This window comes from Nyctereutes procyonoides, unplaced genomic scaffold (assembly GCF_905146905.1).
Source record: "Nyctereutes procyonoides isolate TBG_1078 unplaced genomic scaffold, NYPRO_anot_genome, whole genome shotgun sequence".
Lineage (NCBI taxonomy): Eukaryota > Metazoa > Chordata > Mammalia > Carnivora > Canidae > Nyctereutes > Nyctereutes procyonoides.
The window spans coordinates 23,531,975-23,554,904 of NW_026575036.1; the positions used below are offsets into that span (position 1 = coordinate 23,531,975).

General features: G+C 36.6%; 1 long non-coding RNA gene across 1 annotated transcript in view; it reads right to left on the minus strand.

Annotated features, from left to right (window-relative positions):
• Window positions 1–8,307: 8,307 nt before the first annotated feature.
• Window positions 8,308–22,930, minus strand: part of LOC129505563 (uncharacterized) — a 56,343-nt gene continuing 41,720 nt past the window's right edge. The window contains exon 3 of the long non-coding RNA XR_008663556.1: window positions 8,308–8,402. This is a non-coding gene — a long non-coding RNA (uncharacterized LOC129505563). The remainder of the gene's footprint in view (window positions 8,403–22,930) is intronic.

Sequence of the window (22,930 nt, forward strand, 5' to 3'; positions counted from 1 at the left end):
GCCAAAGGCAAGCGCTAAACCGCTGCACCACCCAGGGATCCCAGCAGACACAAATAAATAAAAAGATAACCCATGTTCATGGATTGAAGAATTATAATTGTTAAAATTTCCATAGTACTCAAAGTGATCTACAGATCCAATGCAATTCCTATCAAAATCCCAGTGGGATTTTTTTCAGAGAAATGTAACAAACAATCCTAAAATTTGTAAGGAACCACAAAATAACCCAAACAGCCAAAGAAATCTTGAGAAAGAACAAAGAAGCATCACACTTTCTGAATTCAAAATATATTACAAAGCTACAGTAATCAAAACAGCAAGGTACTAGCATAAACAGAAATACATAATAAAAGCAGTGGAATAGAACAGAGCTCAGAATGGAGCCATGCATACATGGTTAACTGATTTTGATAAGGGTGCTAGGAATACACAATGGGAAAGTATATTCTTTTTAATAAGTAGTGTTGGGAAAACTGGATATCCTCATGCAAAAGAATAAAATTGGACCCTTATCTTACACCACAGACAAAGATTAACTCAAAATGTATTAAACACATAGACCATAAAATTCCTAGAAGAAAACATAAGGAAAATTCCCTTGACATTGGTCTTGGCAATGATTTATTGGATAAAACATAAAAAGTACAGGCAACCAAAATAAAAATAGTCAGTGAGACTACATCTAACTAAAAAGCCTCTGCACAGCAAAGGAAATGATCAACAAAATGAAAAGGCAACTTACAGAATGGGAGAAAATATTTGCTAACCATTATCTGATAAAGGATTAATATTGAAACGTATAAGAAACTCGAAATTAGGCAAAGGAACTGAATAGACATTTTTCCAAAGATGACATATAAATGGCCAATAGGCTTATAAAAAAAGGCTCAAAATCACTAATCAGCAGGGAAATGCAAACCAAAAACCACAATGAGATATCACCTATTACCCAAAAATAATAACAAGTATTGGTGAGGATGTGGAGGAAAGGGAATCTCTGCATGCTGTTGGTGGGAACGTAAATCAGTGCAGCTGCTATAAAAAAAAAAAAGTTTCTCAAAAAACTAAAAACAGAAACATCATATGATCCACCAATCCTATTTGGGGCACATATCCAATGGAACTGAAATTAGGATCTTAAGGGGTGTCTATACTCCCATGTTAATTGCCCAGCATTTTTCACAATAGCCAAGACATGGAAACAACCTAAGTGTCCATGGATGAATGAATGGTTAAAGAAAATGTGGTATATACGTACAATGGAATATTATTCAGCCTTTAAAAAAAATCCTGCCGTTTTTTGGCATGAATAAAACTGGAGGATATTGTGATAAGTGAAAGAAGACAGATACAGAAGAACAAATACTTACATAATACTACTTATATGATTAATCTAAAATAGTCAAACTCAGAAGCACAGAATGGAATGATGATTGCCAGAGACTGGGAAGATATGGAAACAGGGAGGTAGTGGTTAAAGGGTATAAAGTTTCAGTTACTCAGTTATGAATAAGCCCTAGAGATCTACTGTATGGCACAGAGCCTATAGTTAAAAGTACTGTATACCTTAAAATATGCTAAGAGGGTAGATTTTAAGTATTCTTCTAAAAAAATAATAAAATAACAATTATAAAATAAGAGGGCAGGGGGAAATCACTGGAAGTGATAGGCTGAAGGCACAGATAGTGGTAATTTTTTTTTTACCAGATATATACTTATCTCCAAACTCAACAACTATATGTGTATATATATGTTAATTAATTATGCGCAGCTTTATATATGTATATATATGTGTGTATATATAGGGCCAATGCAAAAAGAAACTGTTAGTTTTGAACTTGAATATACAAATCTTTGTTTTCAACCATACATTTTATGAAATATAAATACAGAGTAAGTATATCCAACAAATATTTAGTATCTTAATTGAGAGGTACTGTAAATAGAAAACATATACTTGATTTTTCAAGCTTCATAGGAGAAAAAGAGTAAACTATCTATTGACAGTTTAATATTGATTACATGTTCAAAAGCTAATATGTAAATATATATGGCCAAATAAAATATTTAAAGTAAACATTTTTCAAGAGATACTGTACGTGTAAGCATCTAGGACTATATTTAGTATATGGCAGCCACTCAAAATTTTTCATTTCTTCCTTGACATTGCAACTGTTGACTTGTCAATTAACCTCTTTGAACTTTAGTTTTCTCATCTCAAAAACTGAAATACTTTGTGCTATACTAAGAATCAAATGAAAAATATTCCAAGGCACTCTACAAACGCAAAGCATTATTCAGATCTTAGTTATTGATATTGTAAGGAATTCTTGGCATATTCTCAAGATGGGAGCAGGGCCCACCTCACCTCACCAAGAGTAACGGTAAATATTCCCTAACTTCGGGCTGGTAGACCAGACCCAAGCAGAGGCTCCTGCCTGGACTATGACAATCACAGGCACAGAGTCAGAGAGTCATCGCAGCAGCTGTGGTGGCTTGGAACTTAGTCTCTTGATGGCACACATGCAGGGCAGTGCTGCCAACAGCTGCAGTGGCAGTGTCCAGTGGCAATTGTGCAAGCAGCAGTATCCTAAACAGAGGCAGCCTGTGGCGGGATCTTGGCTGTGCCTCATCTAGCTTGGAACCTGCTCAAGTCTGGATCCCCAACCTTACCCTGGATTCTTTTTGCACTTATATGCAGAGGATATTTCCATTTTCATAATTTAAAAATCCTGATTAAAACACACCATCACATAAAAGACTCAATCCCTAAGCCAAAAGAATTGGTATAGATTTAATATTCAAATTGCCAATGATAGGTTGATACATATTTATTTCATATGTTGGCTAAAACCCAAAATAATTGGGTATTTTTAGTGTCAGATGGACCAAAAAAAAAAATCAGAGTTGAAGGTTTATATAGTTAGATGCCCATATTTTCTGTAATCCCTACACCGAACAGTGGCAAAAACTTTACAATTAGGTCAAGTGATTGTCTTCCATTCTCTTGGCTGAATGAATTCTACAAAGAAAAAAAGAAAAAAAAAGACAAGCCAGTCCATCTCAGACACCATAGGGAAGATACCTAAAATTAATTTCTTCTACAAATTATTTTCTTAATATCTGGAGAATAGTATTTCCCAGCCTTTTCCTTTTTTCATTATTAGCCTCTAAGAAGAAAAACTTGATTTAAATTCTCTGTAATAAGAAAAATTAAGTACTAAGAAGTAAGATTTCTGTCAGGTAGGGTTGAGCCATGGAGGACCACCATGGTTATATCTACGATTTTTGCCCCATAAGAACCAATTTTTGTTCCCACCCCAGGAGGGGACACCTATTGCCTTCATTGAGAATGCATGCTTTAGAATTATGGTCTGACACCTATATTGAGCTTAGGAAAATGATTTGGTAAGTGCTATCAATACTTTCTATTCAATCTCTAAATAATTATTTTGGGCCTTAGTCAACTGAGTTTATTACAGATAAAAAATGTTGTCAGCATTAGTTATGTCTTAAGGCCTACAATTCAAATTTTGCCTCTAATTTACACTCTGATAATACACTGACTTGTATGAAACAATAGGAGAAACTTCCTTAACCTGAGATTGAGTTCAAGTTTAAATGATACAACTATGAGGGCAACCGTGTGGGGCAGTGGTTAAGCATCTGCCTTTGGCTCAGGTCATGATCCCGGGGTCCTGGGATTGAGTCCCACCTCAGGCTCCTGGCAGAGACCCTGCTTCTCCTTCTGCCTATATCTCTGCTTTCTCTCTATGTCTCTCATGAATAAATAAAATCTTTAAAAATAAAAAATAAAGTATACAGCTATATTCTAACAGAGAAAGAGTGAACATAGTGCTGTGTAGGATGGAAATAGGTAGACTCTATAAGTACCCCATATCCATCCCAAATAATTTGGGCCCATGGAGTGAAGAGGTAGGACCACCTTCTTATCCTCTCCTCAACTCACTTAATCATGCCTTTGGTTTTAACTATAACCAAATTGCTAATCACCCCAAATCTCTATCCCTAATTCACATCCTCTTCCTTACCTCCAGATCCATCTATCCAATATCTAATATCTATACTCAGATTTCCTCTAAGCGTATTTAACTCAATGGGCCCCAAACTGAATTTGCCCCTTTGCTTTCTTTTTATATCACCTAGATTAATGAATCACAATTAACTTCCTTAGCCATAAATCTGAGAGTCATTCTTGATTTTTTTTCTTGTTTTCTTTATGCAATCGAACTACAGTTCCCACCAATTTTTATCTCTAAGCACCTTGACCATTCTTGTTTGAGCCCAGATCCTCTCTCCAGAATGCTACCATAGCCTCCTAAGAAATTTCTGCCTCCAGTCTTTCCTTCTCTGTCTCCTTCATACTTCACACTGAATGGTCTCATTATAATGAAAGTGGAAACCACACCCCCCAGTTCAAAACTTTTCAATGCAGATCATCTCCATTCATTCCTTTGGTCTCATGTTTAGACTCCTGCCACAGTAATACATGTTCTCTTTTAAATTGCCTATCATCCCCAACTCACATCTTCTCATGAAGCCTCACTGATCTGCTTGGTGAATTTCAGGGAATATGCTTGGCTCAGCCTTCCAGAGTCAGCTGATCTGTACACATACTTCATTTGCTGCTCATCCGTAAGGTAATATTTTAGGGGCAGGCTCTGTCCCTTTGAGGAAGGGGTGTTGCAGGTTAGGACACGAATGTAATTCAGAAGGAAGTACTAAGAAGCCCCGTATGACTGTACATCTAAGCTTCATCATCCAATCCAGGTTTCTCTATGATAAAGGAACCTTCCTTTTGTTCCCCCAGAATATACCAAGCTTTCACACTTCCTTTCTTTGCACATGATATTCCCTCTGCTGCTTTTGGATTTGGAAAACTCTTCTCATGTTTGAAACTTCAGCTAAAATGCTATCCCAGATAGGCTGAAGTGTTCTTATTCTGCTGTCATTGAAGATTATCTCTACATTCATATAGAAATTATGAAATTACGTTGTCTTTAGTTGTCTGGATATTTAAATGTAGCTGGTAAATTCCTCCAGACCAAGAAATTTACATTAATTTATCATTGAATTACTAGAACTTAGCACTGAATGACATAATAGACCATCTGCAAGTAATTATTCAATAAATAGGTAAATAAGCTTACCATGTACTCTCATCTCCCAAAAAAAGATGGAATTAAAAAAAAGTATGTTGGCAGTATAATTATATGAGTACTAAAACTGGATTAAGAAGAAGTGCTACAATTCTTTTTATAATGTATGCCAACTTTAGTGAAAAGAGAATTATTGCTCTTTAGATGTGTCTTAACAGGATACCAAACTAAAAATAAGATTAGCTCTATTTATAACTCCCATTCTATAAACTCCCCAAATAAGAAATTATATATCAAATACCTAAAAAAGGAATACAATTCTTTTAGATAAAATCAGTCTTACAGAAAATTGTACACAATTGATTTTCAAGCTTGCATTGCAGCTTATGGGCTACAAAAATGCTGATCACACCATTTTATAAGATTCAGCCACAGAAAACTGTGTTTTGTACAGAGCATGGCACCACTATAATTCTATAGGATAGTATTATAGAATGAGAGTATAGGTATCTATTAACATCAAATGTTAACCCTCTCAGAACCATTCCCAAACAAAAACTGAGCTATTTTGGAACAAAAGAATACTAAAACATATTTGTATATCACCTCTTTGCAAAGTTATTGAAGATGGGATTTAAATACAACAGGGATATAATTAGGTAAAGAAATCAGGGGAAGGAAAGACAAGTATCAGAAAAACAAGATGCAACCCTCAGGGAGATTAGGACATAAATATATGACATTAGGTTCTATACTCTTTCCGAGGTTACATATAAATTTGGCCTCAGTTTGGCCAAATTCCTATCAATTTGCATGCTGTGCAAAAGCATAAACACAGGGGATCCCTGGGTGGCTCAGCGGTTTGGCACCTGCCTTTGGCCCAAGGTGCTATTCTGAAGTCCCGGGATCGAGTCCCGCGTCGGGCTCCTGGCATGGCGCCTGCTTCTCCCTCTGCCTGTGTCTCTGCCTCTCTCTCTCTCTCTCTCTATGTCTATCATGAATAAATAAATAAAACCTTAAAAAAAGCGTCTTAAAAATGTCAATTAAAAAAAAGCATAAACACACTAGTCTTTATTAAGCTCCTAGCTTAATAATATATCTTAGCACATAGCTTATTCACACCAATGCAATGGAATGTAAATAAAAGGTCAATACATCATAAAAAATCATATGTAATCCTAACATTTTCTTCTCACAAAATGTGAAACAATCTGTAGTGTGATGATGAAGCCTAAAACCAACCTGGACTTCAAGTACAATTTTGGTCTGTGAGGCCCAGACTTAGAATTTAACAAGAGGATATTTTTGAATGGAATGTCTAGAAGCCCATAGGTCAATATTTTAGAGGGGGAGAGAGGTGTTTTCTCTCCTAATAGCAGGTCATAATCTAACCTCAACTAAACCATATTCATAACTTTAATAAAAGCAAACAAATAGTGAAGACTCATAACTCTTTGTTGAGTTGTTGAGCCTTGAGTTGTATATCAATCATTGTGAAGGTAGGAAATCTTCGGGTATTTTTGTTTAAGTGATTATAGAATCCAGATATGTATTAATAACACTCCAGCAGAAACTTGGTATGGAAACTACAAAGTTTAGGGAACTTAACCTTGATTTATAAACTTAGAGAAGTGGAGTACTCAGAAAACGAATGAAATCTATACTTCAATAACTTTACATCAAATTAATACCTTGTATGGCTTTGCCCCTGAATCTGCCATAATCACTGGATGGTTAAGTCAAATTTAGGTCTTTCCATATTATAATACCTGACAACACTTTTTTTCAGATAGTAAAAAATTGATATGATTTATATTTCATAAAATCTTAGGTGACCTCTTCTAATTTCCTTTTCATATGTTACCCTACTGTTTTCTTTTCTTTTTTTTTTTTTTTTGTTTTTTTTGTTTTTTTTTTACCCTACTGTTTTCTTAAATGCTACCTTACTCCAGGGTTGTCTGCAAGCTAAGTATTCTTGTAAACCAGGCAGTAGGAAGAAGAATTTCCTAGACTATAGTACAGTTTAAATCGGTTTTAAATCATTAGTCACCTGATAATAGTAATTGGCAAAAGAAACCTCTCCTTCAAAGTACCTGAGGATGATTTTTTTTAAGTTTTAAAATTTTTCAGAAAGTAAATGTACCCATCATTTGCAGCCCTTCACTTGTGCCACTCTTATCTTCTAATGTCCCCGGGTCTCATTACAAATACAGACAGACTCTGAGATGAAAATAATGAAGTGGAAATCATCACTTTTCATGAAATCTAAAATAGTCATGGTAGTTTAGGATACAGGAACAATAACTAACGTAATCTATGATACTAGTTTCTAAAAGATATTATGGATAAATCCCCCCTGATTGACACCATGTTCTTCCTTTTCACTCCAACAGATTAGGTTACTAAATATGGGGAGACAAATTTTAGGTAGAAAATATATCTTTTTTTTTTTTTTGTATCTGTCTTTTTAAACTACTTCCAGGAAGAGCTCTCTCATACCCCAAAAATGCCATATTAGGAAGGCTCCGCTGAACATACCTCTTGTCATAGCACTGAGGTCCCCAGGAGCAACTTAACCAACTACAGAGTATGTAGAATAAATAAAAGTTGAAAGAACATAAAAAGGTGCCATATATCAAATTACAATGTGTCTCCTGACAGGAACTATGTAAGTATGAAGGCAAATCACATTCATCTTGCCGAGAAAATAATCAGAAAAATTCCTCATGTTTATAAGTCAGGAAACTTGTTCATGCCCCTCGGAGGTTAACAAGAAAAAGGCTTCCACTCTACTGTTATCTTTGACTGAAGGTTTTTCTCTGATAGCTAGAGATAAAAGTTCAAAATACATGACAATATAGGAAACTGAACATTCTGAAATCCAGGGCTATTTTGGGCATATGATATTAAAAACCAACAGAAAACCCAACGGATAAGGAGCCTTACCTTTAGAACAGCAACAAGCTACATTCTAGGAGAGTCTACTGTGAAGGCACTCACTCTACTGTTAAGTCATGTGAAGGGAGTATACTGTGTCTAAAAGGACACAGTCAGTGAACTAATTCTGGTGGTTCCCAGTGCTGGGATTCACTGGCTCAAAGTCTACTGGCTGTCTTCTTCTGCTGGCCTTGCTCCTGGCTCCCAAGCCATTCTAATGAAAAGAGGTTATACCATTTTGCTCAGATTATACCTGGAATGTTAAAAGATTCACCATCGTTGAAATGATCCTGATGCCAAAATCATAAATGAGTGCATACGTTCTTGGGACAAATGGGTGGCCATCTGAAAAAAAAAATGAATTTGGATTAAAGCTTCACACTTTTTAATTTTATTTTATTTGAATTCAATTTGTCAACATACATTATAACACCCAGCACTCATCTCATGATTAAAGCCTCACAGTTAATATGAAGCCAAATCCAATGGCCAAACATTTAAACGTGAAAAAGAAAAACTGAAAGGACTGGAACAAAACAAATTTTTAGAACTTCAGAGTAGGGATGGTCTTTGACTATGACACAAAATCAAGAAGCCATTAACAAAAGTGAATTTAAGCATATTGAAGTAAAAAACAACTGCATGGCAAAACACATCTGTCTTAGTCCTCTTGGACTACTGTAACAAATACCATAAACTAAGTAGTTTATAAACAGTAGAAATTTAGGTCTCACAGTTCTAGAGGCAGATAAGTCCAAGACCAAGGTAACTGCAGACTCAGTGTCTGCTGAGGGCAACCTTCCTGGCTCATAGACAGCTCTCCCTTCACTGCAACCTCAAAAAGAAAGTAGAGGGGAGCTCTCAAAGGCCCCTCCTACGATCCCATGCATAAAAACTCCACCCTCATGACCTGATCACCTCCCAAAGACCCCACCTCCTAATCCCATCACCTTGGGGATCAGTTTTCAACATGTGAACTTTGGGGGAACACAAACACTCAGATCATACAAACACCATAAATAATATACAAAAGCAAAACAAAAAATAATTGACAACTCATATCACAGATAACATAAGAAGCTTCTAAAATTAAGAAAATTATTTCAAGACTAATTAGAAAAATGGCAAAAGATGTGTGAAGACAATTTACAAAAAAGGAAGAAAATGGTTAAATATTTGAAGATATGTTTAACCACACTCATAATAAGAAAAATACAAATGAAACTATATTGATATTATTTTTCACATCACAATAACAAGTATCTCCAAGTTTGATAATACACCATATTGTATATTGTATATGTGAAAAACATTTTCAAACCTTGCTAGTGGGAGTGTTAATTGATAAAACACCTATAGAGATCCATTTGGCAATAGCTAGTAAAATATAAAATTGCTTCAAAAGTTGTGCCTTTTTAAATTTATCCTACAGTATACTTGCACAAATGGAAAATACAACATGTACAGTATTATTCACTGAAGCATTGTTGTAAGAATCTAATTATAGTATATTAAAAAAATTGAATCCTACATGGCTATAAAAAATGAAAAAGCTGTTTTTATATATTAATAAATATATATAAAATATATAATATACATATATATTATATATAATGGAATATTACCTAGCCATCAAAAAATGAAATCTTGCCTTTTGCAATGACACAGATGGAACAGAGAGTATTATGCTAAGCAAAATAAGTCAATCAGAGAAAGACAATTATATGATTTCATTCATATGTGGAATTTAAGAAACAAAACAGAAGATCATATGGGGAAGGGAGGGAAAAATAAAAGAAGATGAAATCAGAGAGGGAGACAAACCATAAGAGACTCTTATCTCTAGGAAACAAACTGAGGATTGCTGGAGGGGAGGTGGGTGATGAGATGGTAACTGGGTGATGGACATTAAGGAGGGCACATGATATAATGAGCCCTGGGTGTTATATGCAACTGATAAATCACTGACCTCTACCTCTAAAATGAATGCTATACTATAGTTAATTGAATTTAAATAAAATAAAATGTAAAAGAAAAATATCTATAAGGCACATTATTAAATGAAAGAAGCAAATATAGAGCACTGTCTAGAATATGTTCTATTTGGGTTAAATAAAAATAATATATATATCCACCCAATTGACATGAACAACAGGAGTTAGAACTGAATAGATCCACCTATATGTGGATTTTTTAATAAATGATTTTTTAATAAATATAGTCATATAAATGTATTCTCTCTTCCTTACAATTTTCTTTATAACATTTTTTTGTCTAGCTTAAAATATAGTAAAAATATAGTATATAACATATAGCATACAAAATGTGTGTTAATCAACTTTATCTTATCAGTAAGGCTTCTAGTCAACAGTAGGCTATTAGTAGGTAACTTCGAGGGGGAGTCAAAATTTATAAACCGATTTTTTTTAAGTACACTCCATTCCCAGCATGGAGCCCAACATGGGGCCTAAACCCACAACCCTGAGATCAAGATCTGAGCTGAGATCAAGAGTCAGACACTTAACCAACTAAGCCACTCAGTGTTCCTCAAAAGTATACAGAGTGTTGACTGTGCAGGTGAGTGAGGGTGAGTGAGGGCTGGCATCCCTACCCTCTCATTGTTCAAGAGTCATCTATATTTACACCCTCATAGTAGTACACTTTTGAAAGAAAAGGGAGGTATTGGGCAGATGGGGCAAAAGAAACACTTTATTAATCCTGCTTAGAAATTTTCTTAAATATGACTGACCTCATACAGAAAAAAAAAAGTCAAAAGTTTAGAAGCACAACTAACTTTTATGAAATTCGAGAATATTTTTTTCTATTGATAAGTAAATACAGTTGTCATTTTTAATTCAAGGAACTGCCTCATACTTAAGCCAGAGAGATTTTTCTAAAAGTACAGTATTACTTTATATCTTGTGATTTCAAATGATATGAATATATTACCCTTCAAAAGATGAAATAAGTTTAAATTTAATTTTTAAAAATTAGTGGGAAAGTTCTAGTTTAAAGTAATTGCAATGGACTGGATGTGTCTGTCTTCACTCCCCAAATTTATATGTTGAAATCCTACCCTCTAAGATGTGACAGTACTAGGAGGTGGGATCTCTAGGAAGAGATTAGTGCTCCTCTGAAAGAGACCCCAGAGAGCTCCCTTGCAGCTTCCACCATGGGAGGGCAAACAAGACCACCATCTATGAACCAAGAAACTGGACCTCACCAGACATCAAATCTACCAGTGCCTTAGTCTTGGACTTTCAAACCTTCAGAATTGTGAGAAATAAATTTCTGTTGTTAATAAGTCACCCAGTCTGTGGTATTCTGCAGGTACAAAGATCAAGTCATTTGGATGGAAGGGCAGAAATTCTGAGAAGCAACTAAATTCCCTATCCTTTTCTCATATGAATAGAGGGCAGCTGATCACAGCATTTCATTCCACTTGGATAGGCTGTTGGGATTGGAGGAATAAAGGCAGAAAAAGGCCCAAAGTAACTTTGGCTCCCAAAAACAAAAATAGAACATACATACAAGTATATGTGTGTTCTGGAGGCTCCTAGAACACTATGATTAGCTGCTGCTCAGAATCAGTTCCACCCCAAGAAGGCCTCCTTACTTTGCTTATTACCTGCTCATCCCTTGCCCATGAATGTATAGGATGCCTGAGCCACAGAAACCACCACTTATTCAAAGTCAGCCCTCCATTAGGAGAGAGAACTTCTGGGTAATCAGACCTATACTATTGTTCTCAGATCTGTACAAGCCCAGGCTGCCTACCTATACTGACCAACATGGTCCTTTATCCTTAAATATAGTCAGACAGCCAAATATCTGAGAAAAAGTTAAAGCATGAAAGAAAAGATCAACGAGCAACAAACATTTGATCAAGAAGAAAGAGAAGAGGCAAGGAACAGAAAAGAACTTTCATACATTAAAAATAGTATTTGCAAGGATATTTAAGAAGATATTGAAGAATGAAAATAGGCTGCTATAAAAAAAAGATCAATAAAGGGTGGCTAGATGGTTCAGTTGGGTAAACATCCAACTCCTGGTTCAGTTCAGGTCATGATTTCATGGATCGTGGGATGCAGCCCCCTCTGAGGCCCCATGCTCAGCGTGGGGTCTCCTTGAAGATTTTCTTCCTTTATCCATTACCCTGCACTCATGTACACACACTCTAAAAATTAAATAAATCTTTAAAAAAGTTTTTAACTAATTTTAAAAATATCAAGAAAATAGGCTTTAAAACAGGACTGTTAAAATAAAAAGTAGGAAAGCTAAGTAATGGAATTAACAGAATGAACAAAGTTAAGGACTAAATTAGTGATCTTGAAAATAAAGTCACAGAAATGGTCAATATAACTAAAGAAGATAATGCAAGGAAGAAAAAGAAATATTAATAGAACAGAATGTCATTGGGAGAAAAACTAGAATTCTCAAAATAAAGGAGTTCACCAAGTAGTAAGGAGCATGAAAGAAAAACTATACTTAGGTACATCCTCATGAAATTTTAGAATTTCAAGTACAAAGAAAAGATGTGAAAATATCCCAGAATGGTTAAGAGATAAAACCAAAAAAAAGCATCTAAATAGCAACACTTAAGTTTCTGTAGAAACTTAAAAGGATTTGGAATCTAGAATTCTATACTCAGATTAATTTAACTATTAATCAAGGGTAAGGGAAAATAATAACATTTTCAGGCATATCATAATGGCTAATATTTATTTTACTTACTATGAACCAGGTACTTTGTAATTATTAACTTCTTTAATCCTCAGAACAATCCAATTAATTTGGTTCTATTATCCCTGGTTTCACAAATGAGAAAACAGAGGCATAGAGAGGATGAGAAACCTGCCGAAGATTATGCTACTTGGAGGAGGCAGAGCTGGGCTTTGGATCCAGGGAGCTTGGCTGCAGAGTACATGCTCTTACTTATGACACAATAGTGTCACTCTGTTGTTCAGGCACTCAGAAAATTCATATCCCACATAGCCTTCTTGAAAAAAAAATTACTTGAGGATATACTTCAGTAAGATGAAAGAGAAATCCAGGAGATAATGGCAGTGACCTGAGAATCCAGAGGTTTCAGGATGACAGCTCTGCAGGATGCCAAGGAAATCAAAATAGAAAATCAGAAAGGAAATTCTTTTTTTTTTTAAGATTTTATTTATTTATTCATGAGAGACACACACAGAGAGAGAGAGACATAGGCAGAGGGAGAACTAGGCTCCCTGCGAGGAGCTGGACGTGGGACTCAATCCCAGGACCCTGGGGTCACAACCTGAGCCAAAGGCAGACATTGAACTACTGAGCCACCCAGGTGCTCTCAAAAAGGAGATCCTATTACACAGACTGTATGATTAAAACACAGAAACCCTTAAGAGTAAAATGATGGCAGGTATTTTTCCTGTCAACAAGAAAAAAGAATGGCAATTGGAAACTCAATCTTGAGCCATATTCTGGAATGAAAGAAAGAGAATGCTTAGAACATTCTTATTCTGAAGGGACAGAATCAGTCACACAAACATTTCTGTCAATGTGAGTCCAATCACACCAGTTGCTTCTCCAATGTATATTTACATACTCAATACTGTAAATGCACCTTACTGGTTTTCAATTTTTAGAATTATAGGAAAAGCATGAAAAACAAGTGTTATTTTTTATAAAACAAAGAAAATAGAATCCTTGTTAACATATAAGTAAACAAGTGATTAAGATGTAAAAAAAAAAAAGAAGGGACAGGAAAGGTATATGCAAGGGAAGTAGAGAGCTGTGCTTATTTCCTTATAGAGCAAAGAGTTATTCTTTTTTTAGGGCAAAAAGTTATTAAATACAAATATAAACTACCACACACTTACAAAGGTGAACACTTACATAGGTAAAAGTATACCTAACTTGTACTTGGAGGTGGAAAATAAAAAGCAGAGGGGTGATGAATATAAGTGCTCTAAATTCTTTACCTCTCATAGCATAAAGTCAATAGGTACTGCTTAAATTTTGTAAACCAAGAAGCAGAGGGATAAGTAGATATAATGATAACAATTACGTTAAAATCAGAAATGGCTAAAAAGAGCTACATTTGAAGAGTATTTTTGTTGCTGGTGGGTTTTGTTTCTTTTTTATCATGTGCATGTATTACTTTAAAATTAGAATTGGGTCAGTGTGTGGATGGACAGGTAAATGGATGGAAGTAAATAGAGGAGTGCACGACTTTCTGGAAGAAGGGATATTTAAGCAGAAACCCAGAAGGGGGGAAGAGTATGAGTTACTTAAGTAAAATAAAGAGGAAAGAGGGCCCAGCACAGAAGAATTTCATTGGCTGAGAAATGTGCAAGGGGAAAACTGAAATGAAGTTGGAGGGACAGATGAGAGCCAGGGCTTGTGAGCCACGTTAAGGAGCTCAAAGGAGAAGCTAAGGAATTCTTCTACAAAGGAGCACATGATAGTCATAGGAATGTGCCACTCAAATCTCCTTCAAGAGAATCAGCTGCAAGGAACATAGTTAACTAATAGCTTCCAGCTGCCGCACCTGCATCCACTAGTCTTCATTCTGAGGTCACATTTCTCCTGGGCTGCTTCCAGCCTGGAACTGAGCACAGTATAGTGGGGGTGTTAGAGCCACACCATTATGGCCCAACATGGGACTCCTCTCACAGGAGATTTGTGCTCTTAGGCTTCTCACCAGATTTGCCAAGACTTTCTCAAGTGTGAGGCTCTTTCTACCCAGTCCTCCTTCCTTCCTTCTCTCCCATTCCCTACACCATGGTCTGAGGCTCTCCCCAACAAATTCTTCCCTCTTTTATCTTTAAGTGTATCCCCCTCCCCACCCCCCCAAATCAAATAAATCTCTTGCACTTCTAAGTATATCTTGGCATTTGCTTCCCAGAGGACTTAAACTGACCCAGAGAGTGACATGAAGTCTCATTTTAGTATAAAGAGTAGAGTAAGCATGGTAAGATAGAATATAGAGAAATTAAGAGGCTATTTCAGAAATCCAGGTGGGAGCTTATCAAGGCCAGGACAAAGCCAGTGGAAGTGAAGTGGATGGCTAAAATGGTATACTGAGATTAGTATTGATAGGGCTTGACTTATTAGCAGTGAGAGGAAAGACTCATCAAAGATGGTTTCAAGTTTCTGCCTGGGTTGGTTGTTTTCACAGACATAAGAAACAATTGTCTGTCACCCCAATTCTGATTGAGAGACAACTCTGCAGCTGATGTCATGCCTAGATCCCAAGAGCTCGTTTTCCTTTCTCTGAGCTGAGGTACTTCACAAGAATATAATGGATGAGGGTTCCTCTAACTTTCCCTGCAGGACTCCTAATATTCTTCATAATGAAAAAAGAATGGAGAGCTCTACACAGGAGCATCATGGCATTAAATAGTCACAATCTGTAACCATTATCTACATTTACTACTCTCTAGCCTCCTGTCTCAACTTGATGGGACACAAGCTCTAACAAACTATACCCCAGAGGCCCTATAAATTTTCTGAACCCAGGAAAGTGAGGAGTGGAAGATGGCCTTCAGAACATGCTGAATGACAATAGCATAAATAGTGCTTAGTCTAAGAAATGGCCACACTACCTTCCAGGTGACCTCTTATGCCAAAAGATAATATCTCGACTTAACATCATATGAACTGTATTTGAGACTCCTGTTTGAATTTATCTGCTTTATCATGTCCATTTAGATGGCCTACATGATGCAAATAAATTATCAAGAATTTTGGAGTCCAAATTTTTTCTTTACCTACTCTCCAGAAAATCAAAGATTCTCATTTTCTGGAATTTGACCCACAATTTGCATATTATTTTTCCTATTTTTATTATGACTGCCTCAAATGAAATCATAGAGGCAGTGTATGATTCCCAGAATGCTCACTAGATCACTTTTATGAATTTCAGAGGTTGTTATTGCATTTTAGCTTTGGTAGGATGAATAGTGACCCCAGTGATGTACACATCCTAATCCCCAGAACCTGTCAATGTCACTTTATATGGCAAAAGGTACTTTGCAGGTACAATTAAAGATTTTGAGTTGGAAAAATTATCCTGGATTATCTAAGTGGGCCTAACATTTCACAGGGGTCCTTTTAAGAGGGAGGCAGGAGATAAGATAGAAATATGACAACTGAAACAGAGAGATTAGAATGAGGACACCACAAGGAATGCTAGCAGCCTCTAGACACAGAAGAGTCAAGAAATGGGTTCTCTCCTAGAGCTTCCAGAAGAAACCAGCTCTGCTGACACCATGACTTTAGCCTGGTGAAATTGATTTTGTCCTTCTGGCTTCCAGAACTGTAAAAGGATAAACTCATGACTTAGTGACTTAAGTCACTAAGTTTATGGTAATTTGTTTTAATAGCTATAAGAAACTAAGAACTAAAACACTAAAAAGCTTATTTAACTTCATTTCTATCCTGTCTTGCCCCAAACAGACTTGTCTTACATGGTCAAAACAGACGCCTGCAGCTCAGTTTCTCCCAGGAGGATTCAGTTCTAGAAACTCTGCCACTACAGCTATTTCTCATGATAGCTCAGCTGATATCACTCATCCGGTTGGGAGATGAGAGTCTTACTGTTAAAAGTAGTATCTTAAGAAGTTCATGAATATATGGACAACATGCTCCAACTACCATGCAATGGAGAAACCTGCTTAGACAAGGTAACTCTGTTCACAGCAGGCAAGGTGATTCATCTTTCTGAGAACATGTCTGGATTACCATCATAGAACTAGGCAACAAGAGAAAAAATAGAACTTCCAGGTGGTCCTAGATTGCCCCACAATATCCTCTGCCCAGAAGGCTTTGTGGAAATCAGCCCACCTTTAGCTGACCAAGGCAGTCTGATGAAAGTGTGAGTAGCTTTGCATTGAGGCCAGGAGAGGTTACACCTGAGCCAAAACTCTGCCTAGGTCAAGACAATGAACATGGTTTGTAGAGGTTCCTCGTTGCATCATAGCATATAATAATGGAGACACTTAAGAGTGGGGATCACACATAAGTTTCCCAGATTGAAAACTAAAGATCTACTTACCAAACAGTGGTTTGGAATAGAGACAGGTGTCATAAGCATAAGCAGCACATGAACTCCCATATTGTGTCAAAAATGGAGTTTATCAAGTAATTGCTCTACAAATCCACATGCTGGAGCAGAAGCTACAAAAAACCAAATGGGATCACATTTCTCCATGTGAGCATCTGCTCCAGCTATCTAAGACACTAAGGAAGAGATGAGAACTGGGACTATTTCTGATAAGGGGATCTGGTAAGCTCCAATACCCAGGATCCAGTCTATTAGGATGATTTGTATCTTCTTCAGAATGTCTGAGCAAAACAAAGAATGGAGAATATAGTTTCCAGACCAGTTCAGAATGCTTAATAATGGTCTTCTTGCCTAAGCGCTCATATTGGAATCCACCAGGAAATGTTCAAAGAGTATTAATAATGTAGTAATGTGCCCTAAATATAAACTAAAATAAAAAATTAAATACAAAACTCCATATGTCACTAATCTTAGGTGTAATCCACATAGATACATAAATCTGCATATATGTGCATATAATATACGCCTCCATTGTATATATATATAATATATATACATATTATTTTAACAGTGGCTACCTCAGGATGGTGGAATTACAGGTAATTTTTACTTTCTTTGTATTTTTAAAGGTCTCACAAATTTTGTTACAAAACAAATTTCTTTATATTCAGAGAGTTTAATTTTAAAAACTAAATTATTTACAAAATAAACTGGAAATTAAATTAAAATTAAAAACCATCAAAATTCTGAAAGTCAGGAATTTTAAATGATAGATTCTATCTTGGCCTAAGAACCATTGTTTAAAAGTAAAAACATTAAAGTAAGTGATAAAAAGCAAAAAAGGTGCAAATAAAAATCAGAAAATAAGATAGCATAAGAGTGTAAAATAGAATTAAAAATCCCTAAGCTCTGGAAATGAAGACCTACAGTAAAGTAAGGCAAGGAGAAAACAAGAAGGTAAATGATGAAATAGGAGGTAAATGAAGGAGAAAGAGAAAAAAAGTCAACAAGTGGGCATTGTGACAGCAAGAAATTGTTACAGGGAGTCAAGATGCTGAGCTCTAGTCCAAGTACAAAAACAAGTGAAGATAAAAGAGAAAGGAGAGAGTCCTGTAGTAAAGAAATCCAACTCTAAACCAGTAAATGGTCTCAGTCCTTGGTAAGACTGTCTGGTTGAAAAAGCCTTCCTGGGGAAATCCTCTCCAGTGCTATTGTGTTCTTCACACTCAAACCTTAGGGAAAGGAGCCACAAGACACCCTCCTCTTCCCTTAGCCCACAGCTGTATGTTTACCAACTCCATGGACAAGGGCTATGGTCCTGTCAGAAAATAGTCTCCATCTTTCAGAAGCTTTAGCACCTATGACCATTCAGCCTCCGGTACCTACTGACTTCCTACATGCTGTAGCAAAGGAATAGGCTTCCTCCAGAACAACCATTTACAACTTTGTTTTAGGTCATTCATTTATTTACCAAACACATACAGCCTACTGTGTAGTGACTTGCCACTCTTCAGAGCAGTCTTCTCTCGTGATCCAATCTAAAGAAGATTCCCTCTATCACTTCTCTCATCATATTCTGTTCCTGACCTTCATAGACTTTTCATAATTTGGAATAGTGTATTTCTTCTCTTGATGCCTATTTCTCTTTGTAGATTATAAGCTTCACAAGAAGAGAGATCACATGCCCTTGTTTACCATTAGAGAATATAGTATCAATACTTAGTAGGCCCTCAACAATTATTTATTGGATGGCTGGATGGGAGGATCAGTGTGTAGATACATGGATGTATAGGTTAATATATCAATATATTATGTATTATTTACCTTTGTACCCCAGCACTTCCTAAAGTGCTTGGTATATACAGTGTGGTTTGATAAATTTGTTGGCTATATCCTAGGCACTGGAGATGAAAAAGTGAGTAGACCACTGGTCCAGCTGTTCAGAAGTCCGATTTTAGGGAAGAAAAATATAAATTAATAATCAGAGCAGAGTAAATACACAGTATGTTAGAGATACAAACCAAGCACTGTGAACAGGACAGAGGAGAAGGTGCTTAACTGCTTGTGGAGTATAAAGAAGATTCCTGAAGGAAGTTGTGCTTCAGCTGTCTTAAAGTATGCCAAGAAATTTTCTGAATAAAGAACAGAGGAAAAGCAATCCAGAAGATGATCCATAAAGATAAAGAGAGGATCATCTGAGGGATCATGAGTCATTCAACGTGGCTGCAAACATAAGGTGAAACAGCGTAGCAACAGATGAGCCTAGAATAAGGACAAAGGCCAGGCTGCACTAAGAAGTTTTACCTTTACCTTGTAAGTGACTACGAGACTTGAGATGACAAGGCTGAGAAGAACATGATCAGATCTGCATTTTAGAGAAATCACTCTAGCCAAAGTTAGCTAATAAGTTGGAATGGCAAGGAGGAGTAGACACCAGGAATTCATTTGAGAAGTGATGAGGACTTGAATGTGGGAGGGGCAGAGAAAGGAAAAGGGGTAAATGATGGGGATATTAAAAAAATAGAATAAGCAAAAGAAGATAGTTACCAGTGGGATACAGAGACAGATGGAGGGGGAGTCTCCTGGGTGATTCACAGGTTTCTGGCTTGAGCACTTGGATGAACCACAGTGCCAAAAATTGGGGGAGAAAGAAGAGGAGAATGTTTGGAGATACGTTGCTTCTTAGGTTCCCCAATCTGGAAAGATCTAGTAATTAAAAATATAAGTCTGTAACTCATGACAGTGGCTAGAGGTGAGAATGAGATTTGGCAATGATCAGTTCACAGATGATAGTTACAGGGTAGAGAATTGCCTAGGGACAGAGAAAGGAGAATAGAAAGGGACTGAGTGTGAACCCTTGTGGAATATGTACAGTTCATTTCAATATCAAACTATGGCTTATTTTATAGATTTCTTCCATTGATTTAATTTTAATAACTTAGTTCTTCACTCTGATTAGAGAATTCCATAATTTCATTTTAGCAACTTACATGCAGTGTTGACACTGTTGCTATTTAAAATAACTCAAGGCTAATACTTTAATCTTTTTATATGTTTTAGTTATGTAAAACATAACAGATTGCACAAATCATGGTCACTTTATATCTTTCATTTAAAATAGGTAGACACAGATGAACCTTGAAATGATTTCCTCCTTGCCTCTTATTCCATTTGTCTACTATTGTTTTTATTACTCAAATATTATTACAGCTCTACCCTGCTTTTGAGAGAGAGAGAGAGAGATAAAGTCACCTGGCAAATTGCCATTTCAAAGTTCTTGAAGAGCTGCTGGAACAAAAATCCACAAAACAGAACAAGTTAATAGTTATTAGCATATTCAGAAACTGAGACATAAGGTCAGACTCCCTATTTTCATTCCAAAGAGTCACCTACCTATGTCATTGATGATGGTTTTTGTTTTAAAGCCAATAGATGAATGCCCATGTGATTTGAATTCATTTACAGAGGCATTTCTGCTTTAAAAAATAAGACTATCCAGAAGAAAGATTTGTTTAATAGTTAAAGGTACTTGTTAAAATACTGCAAGAGTTTGGGCAGCTCTGTAGACAAGTTCAGGAGAGAAATATTGTCCTTTAACAGCCTCGTAATCTCACGAGAAAAATTTCCTTCCATTTGCTCATATTTGTAATGTAAATTGTGACAGTGTCATGAAGTAATTTCCTAACTAATGTAATGGCTTTAAAATATTCAAATTACCATTGTCTTTTGTACTAGGAGTTTTCAAAGAAGCATGGAATTAGAATTTCTTTAGCAAGATGCACAACACCTTGATGTTAGTTTGAAGAAAAATTGCATAAGAAAATTCATGAGGCACTTAAAAATTCTCTTGGAAGGGCACCTGGATGGCACAACTGGTTAAGCCTCCCACCCTTGGTTTCAGTTCAGGTCATGATCTTGGGGTTGTGAGATTGAGTCCCACGTTGACCTCCATGTTCAGCAGAGTCTGCTTAAGACTCTCTCCCTCTACCTCTGCCCCCCTAAGACCATGCACTCTCTCCCTCTCAAATAAATAAATTTAAAAATAAATAAAAATTCTCTTGGACATTGAAAATCAATAGGCCATGTACACAAATCAGAAGGCAGGGCTATTTTGTGCATACCACATGGTACCGCCAAAGTTGGCCCAATATTTAGGTAAAGTGGTAGTTACTTAAATGATTTGAAAGTCATTTATATCTGCCTGATTAGAAAAAGGGAGGATGGGAATGAGACAGGGAGTTTTCTAATGTTTCATTTCTTGAATCCTGGCCTTCCCTGAGAGAAGTCAGCAGTGGTAGATGAAAGTCTTTTTCCCCCCACTCTGATAGAATCGTAGACAGTAGAAAGATCCTTTGTGCCTCATAAATAAAAAGTATTCCTCCTCTACCCCTTAATGTTATTATCTTCAATAAAACAGATTTTTTTTTCCTCTTAGGAAAAATATCAAGACACAGTTATTTTTAAAAATGACTTTGACTCACAGACACATTCCTTGTTCATACCAAACATATTTCTGTCTCTGCACTTTGCATGTATGTCTCTGTTCGTCTGTTTCTCTTCTCCTGTTCCTGCATCCAGGAGCTCTCCCTTCCCACTACAGTTATCATTTTGGGCCACTTTTACATCACCACTATGTGGCTTTCCCTGATTTCCTTCCCACTCTCACCTCGAAGCACACTTTCTCACAGGTGACTGCTTTCTTAGAATGGGGTTGTTGTGAAGATTAAATGAATTAATCTACTAAAAGTGCTCACAGGAGCACCTGGGTGGCTCAGTGGTTGAGCATCTACCTTCAGCTCAGGGAGTGATCCTAGGGTCCTAGTATTGAGTCCCGCATCAGGGGAGCCTGTTTCTCCCTCTTCCTGTGTCTCTGCCTCACTCTCTATATCTCTCATGAATAAATAAATAAAATCTTTAAAATAAAGTGCTCACAAACTTGCCTGGAATATCACATGTATTATGGGAGTGCTGGCTACATCAGCTGCATCACCATCATCACATGTTTCTGAAATTCCTTCTACAGACTTCCACTGTGGCATGGCTTGTGTCCTATTTCTAAGCCTTTTCTCCTTAGTTTTTACTCAGAACTCACCTTCTCAGTGAGGCCTTTCTGGTCCGTCTATCTAAAATTTCAAAACATCTCTTCTGATTTTTTAAATCCTTAGCACTTCCCTCTATATACCATGCATTTTACTTCACTATCTTGTTACTGTGTTTATTGGATGACTCCTTCATCAGAATGTAAGCTCTATGAGGTCAAGTAAATAGTTGTTTAATGACTAAATGTGTTTACATAGTCTTACCATATCCCTGGAGGACCTAACAGAGCATCTGGCACTCAGTAGATCAGGTGTATAGCAAAAAAGATCTGGAATCCTGAGATGGTTACAGAGAATGGCACATCTGAATAGAATATACCAGTGAGAAACAACTCAGCCAGTTACACCATGAAGGCACAAATTGTTAGGAGAACTAAACTTCTCAACGTGGACCTGATGACATTACATCTTTTTGACACTCATTACTAGGGAAGGCCTTGGGTCCCAGGCATTGTTCATATTTAATAATGGACCATTCATAAAGATTACTGATGCATACTATTTGACAAAGAAAGATAAAGCTAAGGCACCATTTGCTTCAAACATAAAGTTAGATAAAAACCCTCATATTAGGGACACCTGGGTGCCTCAGTGGTTGAGCATCTGCCTTTGGCTCAGGTCATAATCCTGGGGTCCTGGGATCAAGTCCTGCTTCAGACTCCCTCCAGGGACCCTGCTTCTCCCTCTGCCTGTCTCTGCCTCTTTCTGTGTGTCTCTCATGAGTA